Below are 26,218 nucleotides of genomic sequence, written 5' to 3' on the forward strand. Positions count from 1 at the left end.
TTCAAGCTCTAGGACTGGCAAAAAAGAAAATTTAAGAGGCAACATAAATACATAATCATTCTAGATTAGATCTCATACCGCACAAGAACGGAGAATTAAAAACATTGCATTGGGCCTCTCTAGAGTGATATGGAGAAGAAAGATTTCTGCACATCATTTCCTCTTGATTCTATTTCATAAAATGAGCAGGGGAGAAACTGGGGGCATCATGGTAATAAAGGGTGGAGGAAAGGAATTTTTTTTTTAATTTTCAATGCCTTATTGCACTGATCTCAGCATAAAAAGCAAGGGTGAACCACAGAGGGAAAGCCCCCCTGGCTTGACCTTTCACCTTCCACCAGCTCTGGTCACAGCCCGGAAGCTTAATCAATGCAATGCAAGTGATCATTTACAGTCAAATCAAATTAGATGGAAATGAAAGGGGGAGAAAAAAAAAAAACACACACAAAAAAAACCCCAAGAACCTGAGGTCCAACCTAAAGCCTGCTCTTCTCACCACGAAGGGCATTACCATAGCAACCGAATGCTACCCAAGTGTAAGAGGAAATCCTTCACAAACCTGCAGGAAGGAAGGCCAATTGACTACGATCGTGTCACTCCTTGTATTTTTGTGGCTCTCTGAAAGCTGGCACTAGAAATTTAAAAGAAAAGAAAAGAAAGCAAAAGAGGTTTCAGCCAGCCAGCCAGCAGAATGGCACACTTAATCTGAAGCCCTGCTCAATGGACTAAGGTGCTCAACCTGGAGCGGACTCACTTGAGCGGATTAGATCCCCAACAGCCCTGTTTCTCAGACTTTTATTACTTTTTTTTTTTCTTTTAAACTGGAACTGAATTCAATCCAGCAAGTCACCTGCTTTCTTTCTTTCTTTTTGCTGGAATCTTCCTTGCGAGAGTGCAATACTCTCCCGTGGCAGTCATCCTTACAGGTCTGAGAAAGTGCCATCCATAGAAGGTTCTAGAAGGCCTTCACTGGACTCTTTGCAGAGATCCTACTATTTGACAGGAAGCTAGTTCAACCAACTTGGGCAATTTAGACTCTTGTGTGTCATACTATGTTGGGGGAATTACATGGATATGACCAAAATACACTTTGTCTGCGAGTGAATCAATAGCAAGAGTTGCTTTCCCATGAAGTATTTATATAAGCCTGGCTAGAGAATTTGGTATTCTGTATTACGTTAGCAGGTATTTACAGAGGATAAAGATGAAACAGATGATAGACAGATATTATTGTATATATTATGAATACATATGTTTATAGATAGGCAGATCCTTGAGTAATCTATATATACATATATGTTTATTTAATTTCTTTTACAAGGTAGACAACAAATAAATGGTGTGTATGTGTGTGCGCACATGTGTAATTATGTGTATCTTAATCTTCAGATCTCAGCCTCCTGAGGAGCTAGGATTAAAGGTGTGAGCCACCAGCACCTGACAAAGAAAGAATATTTTGTGGGATACTTCTTTGCTTTGCTCCAAACTGATCATTGAAATCATAATCCATGGCCCGTGTGACTTTTATATTGAATACACTGAATTTGGAACTTGCTAGTGATCCTTTCAAATGGTGGTTAAAAAGGAAAACCAAAACAGGCACAATCTTCCTGTACCCCAAATACCTTACCAATTTTGTTTTCCATAGCACTCATTTACTAATGGCTTAGGTGTCGTGTCTAGAAATATTTCAGAATGTGTACACATAATACTTAAATGAGATACTATCGACACAGACAGGGAGGCAAGTCACACAAGAGACACGAAATCTGTCCCCCATGGAGCAGCAACGGTTCCAGAGTTATTAGAACCACAAATCAATTTTGTTTCATATAACTCTTCCCATCAAATCCTCCATCAGTTCCATGCAAGGCAACAGGCTGTGGGGCTTAGAGAATCTCATATCAGCTCAGTTATTTATTAATGCCATTTGTGGTTAACATCATTTGCCCCTCTTTTGCCAATATCCTCAACTCGAAAAGAAATCTCATTCTATTAGCTTTCCGATCCTCACAAGATTATCCGACCAAACAACAGCTAACAAGAGAGACAGATATTCTGGAAAGCGTCCAATAATACGCAAGATTATTATGATCATGTTCTTACATTGAAAGACTTAATAGAGGCCATTTTATAGTGCTAGGAAGATAGCTAAACTCCTATATTTATAGATTGGTAATATATTTATTAATTATATTAAATACTCAATTTTCATGATTTTTTAAAATCTGTAATCTTATTTGTAATTTTTAAAAAATCTATAACCTGATGCTTAAACTCGGGGTGTCCTGCTCTCACTTGCCTGGAGCTTTGTTACTTGAGCCACATCTTCTACTTCCGGCTTTTTGATGGTTCATGGGAGATAAGAATCTCAGAGACTTTCCTGCCTCCGGCCGGCTTTGAACCTGGATCCTCAGATCTCAGTATCCCAAGTAGCTAGGATTACAGATGTGTGCCCTCCGAAGGTGGTATATAGCCATACTTTTAAGGAAACTATCTCCTTAACCATTCTGAATGTAAAGTTGGAGAGAAAATATCATGATCCAATTAAAAAATCATAAAATTTGCTTTTCCAGAATCATTACTTGTTATCTAGTCTGTTATTTGGGTTTTGTTTCTGGTCCTGTACGGCCATGTATTAGAGGAGAAAACCATAGTTTTAAGCATTTGATTACTGAATTCTGGTACATTTTTCTTGTGTTAGATGTTTCTGGTAATTTACATGACACCAAACAAATGGATTAAAAATAACTACTGCCAGGCACTGGTGGCTCACACCTATAATCCCAGCTCTGCAGAAGGAGGAAAACTGAGGATCACGGTTCAAAGCCAGCCCAGGCAGGAAACCCTGTAAGACTCTTATCTCCAAGGAACCACTAAAACGTGGGGGTGTGGCTCAAGTGGTAGAGCACCAGCCTTGAGGAAAATGAAAAAAAAACCTCAAGGACAGAGTTCAGGCCCTGAGTTCGAGCCCTAAGACCAGCACACAAAATAATAATAATAATAATAATAATAATAATAATAATAAACAATGCCATTCCTCCCTTCCCCAGTTTCAAAGTTGTATTTTCCTATTGCATTCTATGGCTAGAAAATCTTAATTTTTCCCTTTTAATATGTGTCCCTCCCCCCAATTCTGGAAAGAATCATTGGGAGATAAGTGGAGGTGTTTTCTTAGGAACTGAATTGATTATGAGTTTGAACAGTTCCCTGGCTTTTCTCTGGGGAAACCTAGATTCAAAAACAAAGACAGGAAGATTTATTCCATCGCTTCTGCTCTCAAAGCAGGAGAGGGACAGGATGTAAAAGTGACCACATCATATTTACCTTGGGAATTGTCATTATCACTGAAATACGGTTTGACAGCTCCTTGTTAAACCTCCTAAAAGCTTGGAGATTTTTATCTAACTCATAAACTTGTGGCTTCCTAAACCCACGAGTCTTCCTCGATAGGATCTTATTGGGAAAGGAGGAGATCTGGTCAGGTGTAAGGAAACAGATGGGAAATAAAGATTGGTGAACCGCAAAGTGCCTATCTATTTTCAGAGATGATAGGGGTAGCATTGGTGGTGGTGGTGGTTAAGAGAGCAAATTGATTTCTTCAATAAACGATGGTTCTCGCGTACTCGCCATCATTTTCTCAAATTGCCCTTTTGATCTAAAAGCTTCCATTCCTGGTCAAACCTAATTCTTTTTATTTTCCTTTATTTTTCTTTTATTTCACAACACTGACATCTATAACTCTGAGCTTTATTTATTTTTTTTATTCCTCACATGACCAGAAAGAGAAAATTCTCTCAGGCACACCACAGAAGGGGAGACCTTCCAAGTCGATTGGCATCTGAAATAACATCATCACGATGAATTTCTCAGTTTTCAAAAGATGAAAACCAGAGGCCAATCAGGGGCCTGCTCCTTGCCAGTCACGTGGCAAGGAAGGGATGTTTGAAAGAGGATGTTTGGATTTAGGGCTTCCTTCTGGCTAAATTTAGGAGTCTCTACCCTAGACAATCATAGAAAAATAAAGCAAAAACATCTATAAACCCTGTAGGGCTGGGAGTGTGGCTCAGTGGTAGAGCGTTTGCCTGCCAGGCAAGAGGCCCTGAGTTCAATCCTCAGCATGGGACAAATAAAGAAAAGCGTTACACATATATAAGTGTGGTGGTGAGTGTTTATATGATGTGTGAATGGAAGGATGTACTTGAATAAGTTGTATGTGCAAATTATGTCTAACTCGATATCTAGATACATACACATGTGTCTATATCCATGGATATTGATGCAGGTGCATGCATATATACGTGCATAATACATTGATATATGACATATATCAATACACTAGGTATTGATAGTCATCAATATATTGATATTATCACATTGTACATATCAATATATCGATATAGATGACAGAGAGAGAGAGATAAACTCTTCTAATCCTCTTCTAATGAGAACCCTTGGAAACAGAAGCTATTGCATTAATATAATTCATTATATATGATATATACTATAATTTTATTTATTAGTTATATATTATCTATCATGTTATATATTTGACATACATAATATAATTTAGCATATTGCATTGACAAATCAGGTACTGAGAGACATGTCCACAACAATGACACTCGCGAGAGACAGGTGCCTTTTCCAACTTTCTAGTCAGTTAAATGTTGGGCGTATAGATGCAGGAAATGATTGCTTACACCTGTCACCCCGGCTACTCAGGAGGCTGAGATCTGAAGATCACAGTTCAAAGCCAGCCTGGGTAGGAAAATCTGTGAGGCCCTTCCTATCAAGTAGCCGGCCCAAAGCTGCAGTGAGCTAGCCTGGGATGAAAAAGCTCAGGGAAAGTGTGAGGTCCTGAGTTCATCTCCCAGTACTAGCATGTGCACACTCATGTGCACACGCACACACACTTACTGATGAGCTAGAGCCAAGAAAATGGACAGAGTAGACACAAGGACTACCATCTTGGTGGGGGCGGAGCTAACAGAGATGAAGACCCATGCCCATTGGATGGCATGGGGTCATACTTATGCCAAGGGCTCTGTTGCTCATTGGTTGCTTGGTAACAATTCTGTGATGTAGATACTGCCTCCATCTTCCTTCTTTCTTGGATAATGGAGAGAAAGAACAGCTGGCCCCAAGCCCCAGGACAAGGATGGAGCAAAGAAGAAATAAGGGCTCCCCAACTTCATTACTATTTTTTTTCAAATTTTTATTATCAAACTGATGTACAGAGAGGTTACAGTTTCATACGTTAGGCATTGGAAACATTTCTTGTACTGTTTGTTACCTTGTCCCTCATGCCCCCCTAACTTCATTACTATTATTCCTCCTGGCTATGTTGTTTGGCCTTCAAAGGCATCAAAGTGCCTAACACTTAACCACCACATGCTAGACACTGCTTCAAACGTCTTTATTTAGAGGTGGTTGTCTTTACTCTGCTACAGCTAGGAAGTTACGTTGTAGTGTATTCCAGCCCTAGAGCTTCATTTATTCCCTGGGTCAACCATTTCACTGAGCACACATAGGCAGTCCAGGTTCTGTGTGTGAATGTAGAAAATTAAAGAGGAAGCAAAAGCAGACATTGTTCTTGCCTGCATTGTACTCCTTCAATGGAAGACTGAGGCCGGTGTGGGAAATGGTTGGTGAGTGGACTTTCCTAAGTTATAAAGCAAGTCACTTGTCAAGTAGGAGATTTGGACGCTGGCTGATGTCATTTCTTTTCCATAAATCTGTATCATAATCATAGAATTAAAGGAAAACTGGGCAAACAATTCAATACAAAAATAACTAATGTACTTAGATGTGTCCCAAATACCAGAAGCTCCGTTATTTCCTAGCTACACACATCCTATTATTGCTTTTTTTTTCTATTATAATCTTTTAAGTAGTTGCACAAACGATTTGCCATTGGATAAAGCAGTTTATGAATACAATGTGTCTTGATTTCCCCCTTTCACCCCATTCTTACCCATCCCTTCCCTCCCCATTCCTGCCCTCTCTTTTCTTTTCTTTTTTTTTTGTAATTTGTCAGTCAAGGGTCTTGAACTCAGGGCCTGGGCACTATCCCTGAGCTTTTTGCACTCAAGACTAGTGCTCTAGCACTTGAGCCACAGCGCCACTTCTCATTTCATGGGGGTTGGTTGGAGATAAGAGTCTCATGGACTTCCCTGCCTGGGCTGGCTTCGAACCATGATCCTCAGATCTCAGCCTCCTGAGTAGCTGGGATGACACCCATCCTGTAGCCTGTTATGTACACACATTACTGTGATGTCTAGAATAGCTCTTAATCTCAGGATATATACAAGCATAAACTCATACCACACATGCCCAGATCAAAATAAAGTTTGTGTGTGTGTTGAACTTTTTTTTTCTATTCCTTTTCCATATCTCCAGAAGGAAATAGGGACAAAAGGGGTGTAAATGTAGTCAGTAATTAAGAGATACAGAAGGCCAACTGGCTTGTGTCTACCTAAACTCCAGATGCACTGGTGCCAACAGCACCCCTTGTTGGTAGAGAGTGGAGCTGTCTCTATGGCCCGATGCAAGCAAGAAGTTTCCACAACTCAGCATATTACCCTGGCTGAAGGCGGCTGAGACCTACCCAGGATCTTCTTAGAAATATGGGTTTAGGGGGGCTGGGAATATGGCCTAGTGGTAGAGTGCTTGCCTCATATACATGAAGCCCTGGGTTCGATTCCTCAGCACCACATATATAGAAAAAGCGGGAAGTGGTGCTGTGGCTCAAGTGGTAGAGTGCTAGCCTTGAGCAAAAAGAAGCTCAGGGACAGAGCCCAGGCCCTGAGTTCAAGGCCCAGGACTGGCAGGAAATAAACAAATATAGATTTAGTTTCCTTTGTCATGGGGCTGGAACTCAGGGCCTGGAGATAAGAGTCTCCTGGACTTTCCTGCCTAGGCTGGCTTTGAACCATGGCCCTCAGACCGAAGCCTCCTGAGTTTCTATGACTGCAAGCATGAGCCTGTAATCCTAGCAACTGGTTCCCAGTTCACTGGGATTTTTCTCCCCTAAGATTGACCTAATATATGAGAAATGCATAACATTGATTTTATACTTTATAAAATCCAGAAATTTGCTACCTGTTTTCTGATCCAAAAAGTCCCCGCAAACAGAATTGGGGTGTCCTCTCTTAGTCCTGTTCTATTTTACTAGGTGTGATGTGTGTAGTCTCTCAGTATTTAAAGTCTTCATTATGTATATGTAGTCCATATATAGCCCATATAGTTTATAATAGCTTAAAATGTGAGGGGGGGGGTTGTCTGTTTGGTTTGTTTTTTAGGGCCTTTTGTTTTTAGTTCTGGTCTGGGGTTTGAACTCAGGGACTAGGCACTGTCCCTTATCTTTTTCTCTCCAGGCTGGCACTCTACCACTTGAGGCTCAGCTCCACTTCTAGCTTTTTGGTAGTTCGATGGAGTTAAGAGTCTCATGAGGGCTGGGGATATAGCCTAGTGGCAAGAGTGCCTGCCTCGGATACACGAGGCCCTAGGTTCGATTCCCCAGCACCACATATACAGAAAATGACCAGAAGCGGCGCTGTGGCTCAAGTGGCAGAGTGCTAGCCTTGAGCGTGAAGAAGCCAGGGACAGTGCTCAGGCCCTGAGTTCAAGGCCCAGGACTGGCCAAAAAAAAGAAAGAGTCTCATGAACTTTGATGCCCATGCTGGCTCTGAACCTTGATCCTCAGATCTCAGCCTCCTGAGCAGAGAGGATTACAGATATGAGCCATGGATACCTGATATGCAATGTTTTATTTAATAAACATTCATTCCAATACCAGCTTCTTTATATTCATTAAACCTGGGATCTTATGAAAGCTGAAAAATAAGTTAATAAATAAAAATTATATCAAAATAAATAAATAAACATCCGTGGTTTTCCTCATGTCTCCAACTTCTAGATCTTCAGGGATTCTTGTGAGGTTTTCAAAAAAATCTACATTTTATACTGACTAATGTGTGGCCTATCTCTAAGTTTTAGAACTGAAACTCCTGTCTTTCCTTTGGGAAAAAAAAACCCTTTGGTACTTGATTCACCTTTTATTTCCCTACCTTAGATTCCCCTTTCTTGCAGCTCTTTATTTACAGATTGGCTCTTCCCTACTGTGCAATCATAGTCTAGAGTCACCACTTCGTGATGCTTTTTATTTCCCTCAAGCCTGGATAGTTTTCAAGGCTATATAAAAACAGAATGACCTACTTTTTGTGCTACCCCAGGTTACCTCTGTAGGAGAATATTAAATATAAAAAAAATCCTCTGACATGTGTAACTTATATGACTGCATATTCACTTCAGAATGAAGAAATCAGGCTTTACTTTGTAAAGTTCACTTGGTGAGATCAATAGACCCCACTAAGCCTTAAATTACCATGCACAGGGCATTCATTTTCTTCCATCGAGCTAACCTGGTTACCACTGGATTTTCCCCAAATGAGTTTGTTTGGTAATTAGTCTCATTACTACTGAAAAGGAAATGGAAATTAGAACTTGAGGGTCTAGGAACTGTAAGAAAATGATCAAAAGTGATCAAGATACACAGTATTCATGATTGCACCTGTTGAATTGAAATTAAAAACATTAAAAATGGGAAAAAAATTTAAAAGGCTACCTTATCGAAGAGGTAGATTTCCTGTAAAGTAGTAATATATATATATGTGTGTGTGTGTGTGTGTGTGTCCAAGCAATATATATATATATAATTGACAAGCGAACAATTAAGTTTGTATGCTCCAAAAATTATAAGCCCTCAAAGGCAGAACTATATGGGAATAAATGCGAAGCATTAAATGAAGATGTCTTCAACATGCAAACCTAACTGCAGGTAATGCAGAAAAACCAATGCTGAGTGTCATTCATTACTTTCCAACTAATTCTAAGTTTAGAATGTACTTTGAACTTGATTGCCCAATTACCCACATCTATATTATATCAGCTCTAAGAAGCATTACAACATCTTGTGGGGAAGACTATAAACAAAGGCCAGTAGACTAAAGATAGATCATGGCAGGCACTTCCCCAATAAAGGAGGTAACTAGGAGTAATGAGTGTAATCAGCAGAAGTAAACTTAGGCAAAATACCAAGTACGAATGTTCAACAGCAAGCACAGATTTCAGGCAGGAACTTTCCATGATAAGTAATAACAGATCCTTGAATGGATGCTTAAATCTATTAAGAACTATCTTTTAGTCATCATAAGAATATTTTCAGCTGGGTACCAGTGGCTCATGCCTGTAATCTTAGCTACTCAGGAGGCTGAAAACTGAAGATCGAAGTTCAAAGCTAGCCTGAGGAAGATTCTTATATCTAATTAACTACCAAAAAGCCAGAAGTGGAGCTGTGGTTTAAGTTGTAGAAAAGGCTCAGGGACAGTGCACAGGCCCTGAGTTCAAGGATCAACTGGCACAATTCTTTTAAAAAAGAGTAGGGACAAGAGGTGTGGTTCAAGTGGTAGAGCTACCTACGTAGCTAGCAAGTGTGAGGCCCTGAGTTTAATTCCCAGTAATGATTTTTATAATGAAATTTTCAGAAAGCCTTCTTTTCCCCCAAAGTAGTCAATTGAAAAATCAAGTTTCCGTGTGTGGTTTTCCATACGATCATGTTCTTAAATCCCAAATATTCTCAAGCATCCTTAAGAGAAGTAGTTGTTCCTTCTTTAGCTACAGAAATGTTTGTTGAAATGTTGTGCAAATCTGCAAAGCCAGGTCATGTGACCACTGTCATTCTGGTCCTCCTCTTCTCTTGAATGTGAAAGGGAAAAGAAAACCAGAAATATACGTTTTAGTTAACCAGAGTGTTAAATATCTAGGATGCTCTGGTTAATAGTACATTGTTTTGATTTACTATATTTAGCTACTTCATTAGAAATTTGTTTTTGTCAAAATACTCACCATAAAAATCATCTATTTTTTTTCAGGGCATTCTACCTTAGAAATCATCTATGGAGAACATAATCTAATCTCTCTGTAAAGAGTGTAATGTCTATTACCTTCACTCTAGACATTATCATTCAAAGCGCTATAAATATTAAAGATAACCTATACTTTTCTGGCTGTTTTATATTAAGTCAATTCTTAGAATCTGCATCTTTATTCTAAATGTTAAATGGGGTGGCCGGGACAGAGGCAGAGATGATTGTTTAAGCTGTTCCTTGAGGTCTGTAAGTTGAGAACTTAATAAAAAAAAAAAAAAAGGTAGGAGATATTATTAATGGAAGAAGGAAGCCTATTTTGTATTCTGACTTTGAAAATCATAGATGAACCAATTAAATGAAAATCGTGTAGCTCTCACACATCAGTTATAGTCTCAAAAAAAAAAAGTTCTTCAATAAGTTTATGCACTTTTAATAAGCAACAGCATTAGTCAGTTGGGGGGGGGGGGAAGAAGCAAAACATTAAGAATTCTAGTGTACTTACAGTCTGTAGCTCCAAACCAGACCAGACAAAACCTCCTAAGTGTGTTTGTTCATTAATTCTTAAAAAGCCAGACTCTGAGTTGATATCTTGTCTTCAATATAGCTCAACTACAAAGTGCCACCCCCCAAGCCCACTGTGGCAAGGTTTTTGATCACGCTAATTAACAGCCATTTTGTTTAAAATAAACAGATACCAGTCTAATTGCCTTTTTTACATAAGAAAGAGAAGATCTTAAAAGTAAGAACAGGCAGAAGAAGAAAACAGATCAGACATAGTCAGACTGATAAGCAAAGTGCATGCGAGAAGAACTCAGAGGAAGCTCTTAGGACACACAACCCAGGAACAAAGAGGATTAAGTTGCTAGGGAAAAGGAGCCCAGAGGGAAAAGACCTGACACTCTACATCGTGTCCTGGATTCTCTGCACCCCCAGATTATTGCACCTGGGCATCGAGTGTGCTAAGTACCAGCAGGCCTTAACATCCTGAGGACAGGTCTTCCCTTCTGCCCTAGCACAGACTGCTGGGAACCGGAAGGAAGCCATCTTACCGGAAGTCCACACAGGAACTTCCCATGGGTTCACCCAATTCCGCAAGGGCTTCAAATTTGTGGGCCAACTCATCAGCTCCTGGATCACCAACCTATTTTTTGAGCCTCCCCCCCCCCCCCCAAATGGTTGTGAACATAAAGTTGCTGAGACACTTGACTCCAAGGGAGCTGTTCTGGTGCAAACACCAACAACTGGGTTGGTGTGCACCATAAGAAAATGTTGTCTCCATATTCATTCAATGCAATTTCTAGATACACCCAGGAGGCCCCAGTCACCAGACCCAGGACCAGAGGATTAGCTGATATAAAGCTTTGTTTTAATTAGCAAGGAATATGCTAATACTCCATCCAAAGGCAATGTTATCACTCACATAAGCCAAGAACTAATAAACATGATTAAAAACAGTGTTTACCGTGTCACCTAACTCTGCAGCCAAATGCAATGGGCATACAAAATATGAACAATATGGGACATAATTGCTGAAAAGTCATTACATGATTTTTAACTTTAGCAACGCGTTTTCTATTTTTGGTTATCAACAGAAGGGTGATTACTCAAAAACACTCTTCCTATGTATCTTCCTATAGTATCTGGGAGGAAGGGGGGGGCAGTCAACTTTAAAACTAAACAAAATGAGATCAGCATGCATTAGTATCTGCATTTATAAGGCTGAAGTTGAAACTAGTGCTCTTTGATGAGTGACTTATAAAAGTCAAATAAACCAACAAACAAATAATTGATTTGTAGCATCTCAAACTAGCAAGTCACCACTTTAAAAAAAAACAACACATCAGACTATCAACAGTGAGAAGGACTTTTCACTCAAGGCTGGTGCTCTACCACTGAAGTCATACCTACACTTCTGGATTTTTGATCATTAACTGGAGATAAGAATTTCAAGGATTTTTCTGCCCAGGCTGGCTTTGAACTGTGATCCTCAGACCTCAGCCTTCCAAATAGCTAGTATGCCACACATAAAAATTCACTTGAAAATCCACTTATTACACTGAAATACTTAAGTAATTCATTTTTGCCTGCAGAGACCTTGATGTAACAAGGTTGATCAGACAGACTCCTTTCTTGAACTACTGAGTTAATGAAAATAACTCATCTAGCAATAAAAAAATAACAACTTGGCTGAAAAACTAAATTTGGTTGCCTATATTTAATGGCTTCAAGATATATTTCAACACTGACATGTCACTGTGACACACCCAATGAAATGTGAACTCTCTGATAGAGAGTGTACAAGAAATACTCAAAAGATAACTATATCATTGTTTTAAATAATTTTATTATTAGGATTATTAGTGACTGATTCGATGATCATGTGCTTTACCCTTTAATTAACTGTGATGTTAATTAATTTAATTAATTGTGAAATTCACCTGAGATGGGATGCTGTTAAATTCAAACTACAGCATAAACATGCATTTCCCACCCCGTCTATATAAGAATTCAGCATATGAAATATACATGAAGGCTCAAACTTGGGGGTGAGGGGGGTTGGGGAATTAGGGACAGTAGCTCATCCCTGTAACCCCAGGGGTTTGCAGAGATCAGTAGGATCACAATCCCAGGCCAATCTTGATCACAAAGTTAGTAAGAACCCATTTCAAGGAACAATCCAAATATGGTTGTACCCACTTGTAATTTCAGCCATGTGGGAGGCATAGGAAGGAGAATCACAGCCCAAGGGTAGCCCAGTCCAAAATGTGTAACACCCCTGTCTGAAAATTAGTGAATCAAAACAAAAAAGGATTGGGGGCCAGGAGGTTGCCTGTGCAGCTAACGTAGTAGAGTACCTGCCTAGGCAGGCACAAGGACCTGAATTCAAACCTCAGTAGCCACACACACACACACACACACACACACACACACACACAGACATTTCCAACACCTGCCATAGGCCCTCATGAAATCAAGTATTCTTGGGATGACAACGGGCTCAGGGTAAAATGACCAATGTGTCACCTCTTCCCAGAACTCCTGGCCCTATACATCCTGTGTGTTATCCGTTTCCCCAGAACCATGAGCTCGACAGTAGCCAAAGATGCCAACTCACTGACTACAGTCAGCATGGATGTTATGAGCAGAACATCCACTGGCTATTTCTAAACTTGAATTAGAAGCACAAGGGGAAAACTCTTAGAATCATCTAGCAGGATGACAACCACCAAACTTTTAACAGTACACACAGGTAGAAATGGAGCAAAAGCGACCCCCATGGTAATGATGTAGTGGCTCAGAAGGAAAAATGGATTCCTGCCTCACATCCTAGAGACTGAGGCGGCTGAGATCTGAGGATCGTGGTTCAAAAACAGCCAGGGAAGAAAAGTCTGTGCACCTCTTAAGCCCAATGAACCACCAAAAAGCCCGAAGTGGGGCTTTTATGACTCTAGTGGTAGAGCAATAGAGCATAAAAGCTCAGAGACAGGAGCTGGGAGTGTGGTTTAGTGGTAGAGTGTTTGCGCAGCATGCATGAAGCCCTGAGTTCGATTCCTCAGTACCACATAAACAGCAGGAAGTGGCACTGTGGCTGAAAGTGGTAGAGCACTAGCCTTGAGCAAAAGATGCTAAGGGACAGTGCCCAGGCCCTGAGTTCAAGCCCCAGGACCAGCAAAAAGAAGACAAAAAGCTCAGAGACAGCACCCAGGCCCTAAATTCAAATGCCAGGACAAGCACAAGGAAAAAAGGAAAAAAGGGAGGGAATTCTTCATTTGCCTACATGAATGTCTCTGTATAATTATGGGAACTACTTTTAAATAAATACCCAAATCTCTAATGTTCTGAGATTTGAACTCTCTATTTCACTCTTACATTAAATACTATCACAAATTGCTAAGCATTCTTTAGCTATAATAATTACTAGTTACTTATTCATACTTATACTTATCCACATTTAGATATTATAAGTATTAATCATTTAGGTATAAGTATATTAGATTCTAATTTATGAATAATTTGTCTTTGTTTGGAAGCCTTTGTTAAAGCAAAATTATAGTTAAATAAGGCTACCTTTAATAGGAATTATGAATTAATAAAATGACTTGCTTTTACATATTTTATTAATACCTCAAACTGATTTTCTAAGAGGTTAACAATTAGCAAATCTGGCCAGGTGCCCATGGCTCACATCTGTAATCCCAGCTGCTCAGGAGTCTGAGATCTGAGGATCACAGTTCAAAGCCAGGCTGGGCAGGAAACTCCATGAGACTCTTAGGCCCTATTAGCCATCTAAAAGCCAAAAGTTGTGCTGGGGCTTCAGTGATAAAGCACTAGCTTTCGGGGGGGGGGGGGAGGGGGAAGGGAATGGAAAAGTAAAACAAAAGCCTCAGGGACAGTGCCCAGGTCCTGAGTTCAAGCCCCAGGATTGGAAAGAAATTAATGAATTTGCTCAACCTATAGGGAATCCAGAATCTTGATCTATTTAACTTGTGTCACTCGAAATGATATTGGGGGGAGTAGTATTTACAAAGAGCTTTCTAAATAATTACTGAAGTGACAGAATTAATCTTGACTTTTCCTCTTTTATAAACATAACTTAACACCTTAGCATTGAACAGTTGATTGTACCTGATATTAAAATATCACTAGTTCATCACAGATTAGATTTCCATTTATCCAGAAAGATCACCTATAAATACACCTACATTTTTTTCTGGTTGTACTTGTCTCATTTATTGTTTTCTTAAAAAAGTGAAGGGGGAGAGAGAGAGAGAGAGAGAGAGAGAGAGAGAGAGAGAGAGAGAGAGAGAAACTCAATAGCTTTGTCAGAAAACAGCATTATTATTTACATTCCTGCCATTGATTCATGGTTAGGAAAAGAATTATGGTTCCTCCCCACCTATTCGAAGAAAGATCTCTCCACCCAAAAGAGAGAGATGGAGACAGGCCAAAGTCTGAAATTTTCCTGTTTGCTTCATTCTTGTGCCACAATAGCTTCTATAGAGCCATTTCCTAAATTAGCTGAAGGCAGAAATGCTCAAGGCACTGTTGACTCAAGCTCTTGCTTTTCTCCCTAGCTATTTCTCAGCATTTGATGACTTTTCAACTGAGATTTTCAGTTGTGTAAGCTCATGACTTCGTTTCTTTCTTTCTTGTTTCAGTGCTGCTCCTGGGGCTTGAACTCAGGGCCTGGGTGCTATCCCTGAGCTTTTGTGCTCAGGCACTAATGCTCTACCATTTTGAGCCATAGCATCATTTCCAGCTTTTTGGTAGTTCCTTGGGGTAAGAGTCTCATGAACTTTCCTGCCCTGGCTGGCTTTGAACCATGATCCTCAAAACTCAGCCTCCTGAGTAGCTCGGATTACAGGCGTGAGCTACCAGTGCTCAGTTTCCATCTCATACTCTTTTAAGTTATTTAAAAAAAATATTTCAAGAAAGGTCTAGTCATGGAATTCTCATGCTTAGACCTCCTAAGTATCTCTGCTATGCTTGATACATAGCTCCCTAAGAACTATTTTCCACAACTGTTTCTTACTGTGTTTCCCAGTGAGAGTAAGAAGGGCTATTGGTTAAAATATAGCCAAACTGAATCTCTTTGCCCCCACCATATTACCCCTCTGGATTTCCTGACTTTGTATCCTCATTCACATGGTTCCTCCATACCAGAAATGTCAATTCTCCCTCCATCTCCACATTCTTCAGCCCACAAGTCACATGCTAGCTCCCTCCTTTCTCCATCTTTCCTCCACTCTCCACCCCTGCCAGAAATCACAAATAGGACACAAAGGCATCCCGCTCTCCTACTGTATGTGTCCTGTCCATTTTGTATGTAGGTTGAGTGCATATTGTACTTCTAAAACCAGAACGTAAACTCATGTTCGTTAAGTACTTGCTAAGGCAAGGGTACTTAGCTAAGCACTCTATAAGTATGGTTCTATATGCATCAGTCTCTCTTATTCTCTGCATTACTCTTTCAGAAGAGGAAAAGGAGCTAAACAACAATTAAGCATCTGCACCCTAGGCTTTAAATAAAACGTGAGAGGCACTCCAACTTTAAAGCTCTTAAGACAACAATATTGCACATAGTAAAATCTCAATAAAAATATAGTAAGTGGGGCTGGAAAGATAGCCTAGTGGCAAGAATGCTTGCCTCGTATACATGAAGCCCTGGGTTCAATTCCCCAGCACCACATATATAGAAAATGGCCAGAAGTGACACTATGGTTCAAGTGGCAGAGTGCTAGCTTTGAGCAAAAAGAAGCCACAGACAGTGCTCAGGCCCTGAGTCCAAGCTCCAGGACTGGCCAAAAATATATATATATATATATATATATATATATATGTATATATATACACACATATATATATAGACAAGTTGAACAAGAAATGTAATCACTGTCTTACATATGAAACTGTAACCCCTCTGTATTTCGCTTTGATAATAAAAATGTGTGTGTGTGAAGAGTTTTAGCCTAGGTACCAGGTGCTCATACCTGCTACTTAACAGGTGGAGATCTGGAAGGTTGGCCTTTTAAAGTGCATCTGTATAGGAAAGCTCACTAGACTCCGTCTCTAAACTAACTGGCGAAAAGTCATGATGGAGGCATGGCTCAAGTGGTAGAATACACATCTAGCAAGAGCAAGGCCTGAATCCAAACTCAAGTACCACCAAAATACAAACAAACATTTTACATGGGGTAATATGAAAATCCACGTCTTTGTATTTTGTATATATTTACTTATTGTGACATTGCCTACCAGGAACTAGGTTGGTACCAAATGCTAGAGAGTTCATTTAAATAATCATAATAGGGCCAGGTGCCAGTAGCTCACACCTGTCATCCTAGCTACTTGCAAGGCTGAGATCTGAGGATCTCGGTTGAAAGCCAGTTGGGGCCGAAAAGTCTGTGAGACTCTGATCTCCACCAGAAAACCGGAAGTGGAGCTGTGGCTCAAGTGGTAGAGCGCCAGCCTTGAGATGAAGAGCTTAGGGACAGTGATTAGACTATGAGTTCAAGTCTCAGGACTGGCACCAAAAGATAAAAAAGTAACGAGCGATTGCTTGTTACATTTGTGCATGGGCAAACTGTACACGCACACACAGAGAGCGAAGGATCCCCATATGGAGAAAAGAAAGAACATAAACAAGAGAAATATGCTAGCATAGGAACAGAAATTACCCTGAAATGGTAGCTTCTCCTGACACAGAATGAAAGATAAGTATAGTTTCCCAGAGGAGAAGATGGGGGAAATCAGGACAGCTTTCATTCGCAAATGGTAACACATTAAGATCACTTTTTTTTTTCTTAACTCATAGATTGTTCAGTCTTTGAATAACTGACAGGCCCCATTACTAGAAATGACATTTTTCCCCCTAACACTGGTATGATTGCTGATACCAATAGAAAAATGGGCAACATCCTAAAGCAGTGTAAAAAGCTAGATCTCCTGAGAAATAAAAAATAAATCCTCATCTTTTCGTGGAAATTCCCTTTCAATATGGCCAACCTTTCCACAAACTATTTATGAAGCAAATATATGCCTCTACAAAAGATGTTTTTCCAAAGCATTTCTTACCAGAAAATTTTTTTCTCTATGTCAATTTTCACGTATTTGACTTTTATAACTTAATTTGTGGAGACCAGGTATTTGAAGGACTGCCTATATCTAAACCAAAATGCACATGGCTAATGCACAATGCATATCACTTGAAATTCTACCATAAGAGAACTTATAATAAAAGACTATTCTAAAGTACTCCCCTAAACCTGGGCCGCTGGTGGCTCACGCCTGTCATCCTAGCTGGTCAGGAGGCTGAGATCTAAGGATCATAGTTCAAAACCACCCTGGGAAGGAAAGTCTGTAAGATTTGTATCTCCAATGAACCAGCAAAAACCTGGAGGTTGTGGTGTAGCTCAAGTGGCAGGGCACTCTAGCCTGGAGTGAAAAAGCCAAGTGAAAATAGAAGATCCTGAGTTCAAGCTTTCTTGCTGACATTTACACACACACACACACACACACACACACACACACACACAGATCTGGAATGGGGTATGGCTTACTGGTAGAGTGTTTAGCATGAAGACAGCCCTGGATTTGATTCCCCAGCACTATAAGAAAACAAAGCAAAACTCTAATGATAATGATACACATAAAAACGTATGTTCAGCCTTCAGCCCCTCCTCTCTCTCTCTCTCTCTCTCTCTCTCTTTCTTTCTTTTTGCCAGTTCAGATCCTCTGCCTTGTAATGGCCTATCTATTCAATCCAGGAGATAAGTGTCCCATGGGAAACCGAGAGTATTACACAAAAAGCTTGAAATCTGAGGATCCTGCTGCAAACCAGCCTGGGCAGGAAAGTCCCTGAGACTCTCATCTCTAATCAACCACCAGCAAGCCGAAGGTAATAGAGCTGTAGCCAGCAGAAAAACACCTCAAGTTCAAACCTATGACTGCAACTCATGAAAACAAACCTCTTGGCCCCAGCTACCGAGCTGCGGCTCCACATCCCGGCTCCGCATCCCGGCTCCCGCGCCCCGGCTCCGCATCCCGGCTCCGCATCCCGGCTCCCGCGCCCCAGCTCCACATCCCGGCTCCCGCGCCCCGGCTCCCGCGTCCCGGCCTGCGCCCCGGCTCTGCGTCCTGGCTCCCTCGCCCCGGCTCCCTCGCCCCGGCTCCCGCGCCCCGGCTCCTGCCTCCCGGCTCCACATCCCAGCTCCGCATCCCGACTCCACGCCCCGGCCCCCGTGCCCCCACTCCGAGTCCCAGCTCCCTGGCTCCCTCGCCCTGGCTCCCCCTTCCCGGCTCCCGCGCCCCGGCTCCACATCCCGGCTCCACATCCCAGCTCCCGCGCCCCGGCTCCACACCCCGGCTCTGCGTCCCGGCTCCCGCGCCCCGGCTCCACACCCCGGCTCTGCGTCCCGGCTCCCGCGCCCCGGCTCCACACCCCGGCTCTGCGTCCCGGCTCCCGCGCCCCGGCTCCACACCCCGGCTCTGCGTCCCGGCTCCCGCGCCCCGGCTCCACACCCCGGCTCTGCGTCCCGGCTCCCGCGCCCCGGCTCCACACCCCGGCTCTGCGTCCCGGCTCCCGCGCCCCGGCTCCACACCCCGGCTCTGCGTCCCGGCTCCCGCGCTCTGGCTCCACATCCCGGCTCCTGCATCCTGGCTCCCTCGCCCTGGCTCCCTCGCCCCGGCTCTCAAGCCCCGGCTCCCGCGCCCCGGCTCCGCATCCCAGCTCTGCATCCCAACTCCACGCCCCGGCTCCCGTGCCCCCACTCCGAGTCCCGGCTCCCAGGCTCCTGCGCCCTGGCTCCCCCTTCCTGGCTCCCGCACCCTGGCTCCCGCGCCCTGGCTCCGCCCCCAGGCTCCGTGTCCCAGGAGGCTGCGCCTGCAGGTCATTTGAGGAGCCCAACTGGTGATCTGAGGAGGTCTCCCCGGAACCCAACCCCAGACCTCTGTATTCAGAGACCCAGGACCATCTATGGCGCGTCCAAGGTGCCCAGGAGCGCATGGGGGAATATGATCATTACCGGTATGGCCTAGATATCTGGTGTCTGCTGAAGAGCCAGACTAAAGCCATTTTGAAGTCAGGCCCCACTTTACCGCCAACCTGAGATAAGCAGGCCCTGTGAGCAAACCCAGGATAAGCTTATTAGGGCCCAGCCGGTCAAGAACTTCTAACCGCTGGGAATGCTTAACTCTAACCTCTCCTAGAATGCCTGGAGCCCTGTGCCTTGAGCCCTGAGCCAATCAGATTTGTACCCGTGTCCTAATCTTGCTTGCTTGAACACCTGATTGCTGTAACTTTGTTCTTTGCCTTTATAAGCCCTGTGTAATCGCAGCTCCGGGCTTCCTCCTAACCTCCGCTGTGTCGGTGGGTAGGACGAGGCCCGAGTTGCAGCTCGCTTGAATAAAGCCTTGCTTTTGCATTTCGGAATGTCTGAGTCTCGGTGGCCTTCTTGGTGGTCTTCTCGTGACTTGGCATAACACCGCAATACCCTGGGATCATTTCAGCCCATTCCCAGCCTGGAGGAGGAACGATGGGCCACAAGCAGCAAGTTCAAATGTAACAAATGAGGAAATTCTTTCACCTAGAAGTGGGACAGACCTTCATGTTCATCAGAGAACCCACAGGAGAGAAACCTTAAGAATACAACAAATGTGGACAGACCTTGGCATGGATAATAGAATTCACACAGGTGAGAAACCTTGTAAACATAGAAAGTCTTTCAACCAAAACTCACACTTTAGCAGGCCTAAGAGAATTCACACGTGAGAAACGTTAGGAATGTAATAGATGTGGAATGTCTTTCACCTGGAGGAAAACTCAGTTTGCATCGGAGAACCCAAACAGGATAAAAGCCTTGTGAATGTAAATCCATTTTTTAAAAAGAACTCTTAAAACAGGCTCAGATTGTGTGGTGAGCAGCAACCAGAGTAGAGAGAGCTAACAAAGAATATTGCTCATAAAGTTTACTTGTACATATGAAAATACAATTAGGTTATTAATATGGAGAAGATAACATGACATCCTACATAATTTCATAGAAAAGTCCATTCTGTGCATATTAGGTAACATAATGAATTCTACTGAATAATCCACAAAAATATTGTCTCTAAAGTAAACATAATTGTCTGCCTACTGAAAAAATAGTCAATATGGTTAATGAAATTAACAGCAAGATAAGCTTAGAAATCAGACTACTCAGTAAAATTTTAATTTGTCATTGAAATCAGTTATTTTAGAATATGTCTCTTTCAAAAGTGTTACATTTGATTTTAGATAATCTCTTGTTTAATGTGCACTTAAAGGTAATCTTAATGGCAAAAAAAAAAAGAAATGATAAAATAATGGCATTCACAGGGAAATGGTCAGATCTTGAATGAATAATGTTGAACTAGACAAGCCTAGAGCACAGAGGACAAAGGCGCATGGTCTCCCTGATATGTGGTTGTTGGAGGGGGAGCGGAGAACAGTAGAGATCATGTATGTAAAACAACAACTTTTCAAATGATATTTCTACATATTTTGGTCAGCGACTTTACATCATCTCTCTAAAACCAAACAATTACTAAATAAACATGAAAAGCTCTAGGATAGACCTGCCAGGAGCACAATAGCTCAACAGCTACATACATATGATTAGATAAGATGAGGCTACGCAAAATGAACTCCAAGAGATGGAAACTGTTGTCAATGTTTAATGTACTAGGTGAATTTCCTTTGACGTACCCCCTGTGGTTACTGTATATGATTCTGGTACACTGGATATTGTATACATGCTTATCTGAACTGGGGAAGGGAAAGAAAAATGAAGGAGGGTGTAACAACTATGACAAGAAATGTACTCACTACCTTATTATGTAACTATACCCTCTCTGTACATCACCTTATCAATAAAATTTAATTTAAAAAAACACACATGTATTTTCAACCAGGTGCTGGTGGCTCACGCCTATCATCCCAGCTACTCAGGAGGTTGAGATCTGAAGATCACCAAGAACAGGCTGGGTAGGAAAGTCTATGAGACACTTATCTCCAATGAACCAGCAAAAAGCTGAAAATGAAGCTTGGCTCAAGGTGGTAGAACTATAGCCTTGAACAAAACATTCTCAGGGACAGCACCCAGACCCTGAGTTCAAGCCCCAAGACTGCCAATAAATAAATAACCACACACACCCCGCCAAAATAAACCAACGGCATATGGCTTTCCTAGCATTTAAAAATAAAATTATGTGTTGAAAATAATTGCTGCTTTTTTTTACTTTTACTCAAACAACAACAACAACAACCCAGTAACAACTCGTAGAGATTTTGTGGAAAGTGGAAAATGAAAGAAGGAAGGAAGGAAGGAAGGAAAAAAGTGAATTAACTTTGCTCCACAGTAAACTTCTCTTTCAATGAAAGTTCTGGACTTTTTTTAATTACACCCCAGAAGGAGAATCTTGTGTGGGATTCCTCAAAAGTGGCATTATATTTTCTTCTCAGATAAACTGATAATTGTTAAGAAATGTCTTTTGAACCCAGATGATAGCAAATGAATTCTTAGGAATGCTCCCATCATTCCAGGTTGTAAGGACAGAGAAACTTCTGGAATCTTCAGACAGAGTCCCTGATTTTAGAACAGAGTCATTCAGCCTTTGGATTCATTTTCCTAAACATTTCTCCATGTGCACACACACAAAATAAGAACCCCGCATTTGGCTTTGAGGAGAATGATGGAAGGCTGACATTGATCAAAGTGTGCTGTCCTCATAAACTCTTTATTTGAAATGTTTTTGTATAACTATGTAAGAATAATAAAGAGACTCCTTGTACCACCAGTCTATAATCTTAGCGACTCAGGAGGTTGAGATCCAAGGATCATGGTTCAAAACCAGCCAGGGTGAGAAAGTCCATGAGACTCTTATCTCCAATGAACCACCAAAAAGATGGAAGTGGAGCTGTGGCTCAAGTGGTAGAGCACCAGCCTTGAGCACATAGAGGCTCAGGGACAACGGCCAGGAACTGAGTTCAAGCCTCAGCACTGGCACAAACAAACAAAACAACTCTGTGAAAGAAAAGGGATATGAATAAGATTGTTATTAAGTCTAAAAAAGTGGGGAAGAGTTAGATTTGAAGTACGCTTCCCATTTCCTGGTTGTACATGCTGTTTCCTGAGAGAATTGCGAGAAGTGTGCAAAGTTTATGATGTGGATAAAACACCATTTTGCTATATGGCTTGTTCCCACTCTCCAAATTCCTTACAAAGGACTAAATTTGGCTATTTACCCTGTCTTCTTCCATAATAGTCAATAAACCAAGATATGTATGTGTGTGTATACATGTGTGTGTATTTAGTTTTTCTAATATTTTATTACCTTTAAGTAGTTGTCCAGAGGAGTTGCCATTCAACAAAGCAGTTGATGAACTCAATGCACTTTGACCCGTGTCTCCCCTTTCAACCATTTCCCCCAGGCTTTCCCACCCCACCCCTGCCCTCACTCTTCCTCATTTTGTGGGATCCACACTGGATTCTTGACCCCATTCTCCCCCTCTTCTCCTCTTCATGCATGTACCCCTCCCCTCCCCGCCCATCCCACCCCCTTTCAGTTCTCGATTCCTGAGGTTTTGTTTTGCTGAACTTTGACTTTGCCTTTCTAAGGAATGACACACTTGGTAAGTTCTCCCTTCCACTTGCCATATTTCATAATGCATTTATATCCACTTACATACCACCCCACATATTCACTTATGCAGTTAGCAGCTAAATCTAGTTTCCACATTGAAAAGAAAACATGGATACTTCTTCTAATGCTGGCTCCTAAACTCATCACTTCAACTTATTGATTGTTTAGGGTACTTATATTTAATTATGTCCATTTAGCTTACTCAGAAGGTACTATTTTACTTTTAAAAAATGCCCTTTCTTCTCTAATTTTGGCTGAGAAGATGTTCAACTTCTGGAGGGCAATGTCCCAATTATTATTGTTTTCATTAAACATGAGTACAAAAAAACAAAATCAAATTCACTGGTGGTCATCTAGAACCACCTTGCCTTTTGCTGGGAGACTATGAGTTAAATCATTATTCATTAGCATCGCTGCATTTGTTGCTTATTTCTTTTAAAGAATAACTCACAGCCAAACCTTCAGAAAATTAGAAGAGGGAGGAAGCTGTATCTGGGGTTCCAGTGGGATTTCTTGCTCTTGCTCCATGTCCTGTGATAAAATAATTATCCTAAAGGAACGAAACCACATCTTCTCCAAGACAATTAAGCCTATACCTGCGGCATCACCAACAGTCCTAGTTATTCCTTTAGAAAAATAATCATGGCATATATGGGCTGGGAATATGTCCTAGTGGCAAGAGCGCTTGCCTCCTACACATGAAGCTCTGGGTTTAATTCCCCAGCACCACATATATGGAAAAGGGCCAGAAGGGGCGCTGTGGCTAAAGTGGCAGAGTGCTAGCCTTGAGCGGGAAGAAGCCAGGGACAGTGCTCAGGCCCTGAGTCCAAGGCCATGACTGGCCAAAAAAAAAGAAAAATAATCATGTCCAAAGGTCTTTGAAATCATGTTTTTCAGTGAACACTTCAAAATGTCCCTGCCCAAATTATTTCAGCCTCAACTAACAAACCCACAGCTTTGCAGAAGGTTGAATCCAAACAGTTTATACATAGAAGTGGCAATAAGATGAAATAATAGAAGCCAGGGCAGGTGGCTCACGCCTGTCATCCCAGCTACTCAAGAGGCTGAGATCTGAGGATTGCAGTTCGAAGCCAGCCTGAGCAGGAAAGTCTGTGAGACTCTGATCTCCAATAAACTACTCAGAAAAAGCCAGAAGTGCAGCTGTGGCTCAAAAGGTTGAGCACTACCTTTGAGCACAAGGAGCCTCAAGGACAGTAGCCCAGCCCTGAGTTCAAGTCCCAAGACTGGCAAAAAAAAAAGATTAAATAATATTAGGCTCTTCAGTATACATGATTTCTTTAATGGACTGAAAACAAAAACATTTGTATTCAAAGGGGATGAGCTGCTTTTTGAAGGAGTAGGGACACTGTGAGAAGATTCTAGAAGGGAGTTTAGGGAGGTGGTGGAGATTTCCATAGCTGGATAGAGAGGTAAAAAGAATCAGGCGTTGGGAAAATGGCCCAGGCTACAAAGTTCACATAGGAGCTTGCCAGGGTTCTAGTCTAGTCTAGTCTAGTCTAGTTGGAACAAAGTAAGCACAAGTTATTCAACAGAATCCTAAAGATATATCACGAGAGTACAGCGAAAGAAAGAAAGAAAACTGTGCACACCATATCCCAACAAATAATTATGAGAACATGGGTCAGATAATTAAAATAATATTTAGCTGTCTCTTGGCATCAAATAATACCAACGATTCCAAATTTATTTTTCTAACCTCCTAGTCAAAACTCCAGTCTTGGAGGCTATTAAAAAATAACTTTAGCAGTAGCTCAGAATAGAGTTCGAGTAGCTCAGAATTGGCATTAGAATTACAGAATTGTCCAAATTAATTATTAGCAGGGCTTTATAGTAGTAGAAAAGCAACAAACTGGGCCAGAAATATTTTCCTTGCGTATAACTCTGCTGTTGGCTTTTTTGGTGTGGTAACCTATTCTTTGTTTGGCTATTTATCTATGTGTTTATTTGTTTCTTATCTTTAAACAGTTGTTCAAAAGTACTTGAATTCAACGTGGGAATGTGTGAGTACATTGCTTCTTGATCAATGTGACCCTCCCCTCTTTCTTTCTTCTGGATCTATCTCACCCCCAAACATCACCTTGAATTATCTGGTCCCAGGTTCGTATATCTACATTGAGTATTTGGCCTTGGGGTGTGTGTGTGTGTGTGTGTGTGTGTGTGTGTGTGTGTGTGTGTGTGTGTGCGCATGCCAGTTCTGGGGCTTGAACTCAGGGCCTGGGCACTGTCCCTGAGCTCTTTTGCTCAAGGCTAGCGCTCTACCACTTGAGCCACAGCACCACTTCTGGTTTTCTGGTGATTCATTGGAGATAAGAGCCTCATGAATTTTCCTGTCCATCCAACTGAGATAAATGTGAACCCTGATAGTGTCCATTAACAGATTGCTAATTTATTCTTATAAATTGGACTTCTCAAATGGGTTGAAGGAGTGACTTTAGGTGCTAGAGTGTTTGCAGTCACAAGGCCCTGAGCTGGGAACTCTACTACTGCCAATAGAGAGATAGATAGATGATAGATAGATAGGTAGATAGATAGATAGATAGATAGATAGATAGATAGATAGATAGATAGATGATAGATAGATATATGCATGCATACATAACAGAGATGATAGATAGATAGATAGATACCTAGATAGATAGACAGACAGACAGCTAGATGGATGGATAGATGCATACATACATACCTACGTAACAGAGATGATAGATAGATAGATACATACATACATACATACATACATACATACATACATATGATAGACAGATGATAAATGATGAATAGATAGGTAATAGATGATATATACATAGGATAGATGATACATGAATAAATAGATGGTGGGTAAATAGATACCCACCATCAGATACATAGACAACAGAGATGATTGATAGATAGATAGATAGACAGACAGATAGATGTACAGTTTTCTGGGATCTCTGCCCTTCCTGGTTTTAAGTTTCTGCTAGCATATGTAAATATATATATATATACACACACATACATATGTGTATATGTATATTAAATATATACATATTTACACATGTACATATTATATACATATACACATATGTATATGTATACGTGTATGTGTGACTATATACATATAT

General features: G+C 41.4%; 1 protein-coding gene and 1 non-coding gene across 8 annotated transcripts in view; one reads left to right on the top strand and one right to left on the bottom strand.

Annotated features, from left to right (window-relative positions):
- The window catches only part of Sox5 (SRY-box transcription factor 5), an 884,924-nt gene that overhangs the window by 798,284 nt on the left and 60,422 nt on the right, over positions 1–26,218 (bottom strand). The gene's annotated exons all lie outside the window — the stretch shown is intronic.
- Trnag-gcc lies at positions 4,056–4,128 on the top strand. The gene has a single exon. It is a non-coding gene; the product is annotated as a tRNA-Gly (tRNA).

This window comes from Perognathus longimembris, chromosome 27 (genome assembly GCF_023159225.1).
Source record: "Perognathus longimembris pacificus isolate PPM17 chromosome 27, ASM2315922v1, whole genome shotgun sequence".
Classification (NCBI taxonomy): domain Eukaryota; kingdom Metazoa; phylum Chordata; class Mammalia; order Rodentia; family Heteromyidae; genus Perognathus; species Perognathus longimembris.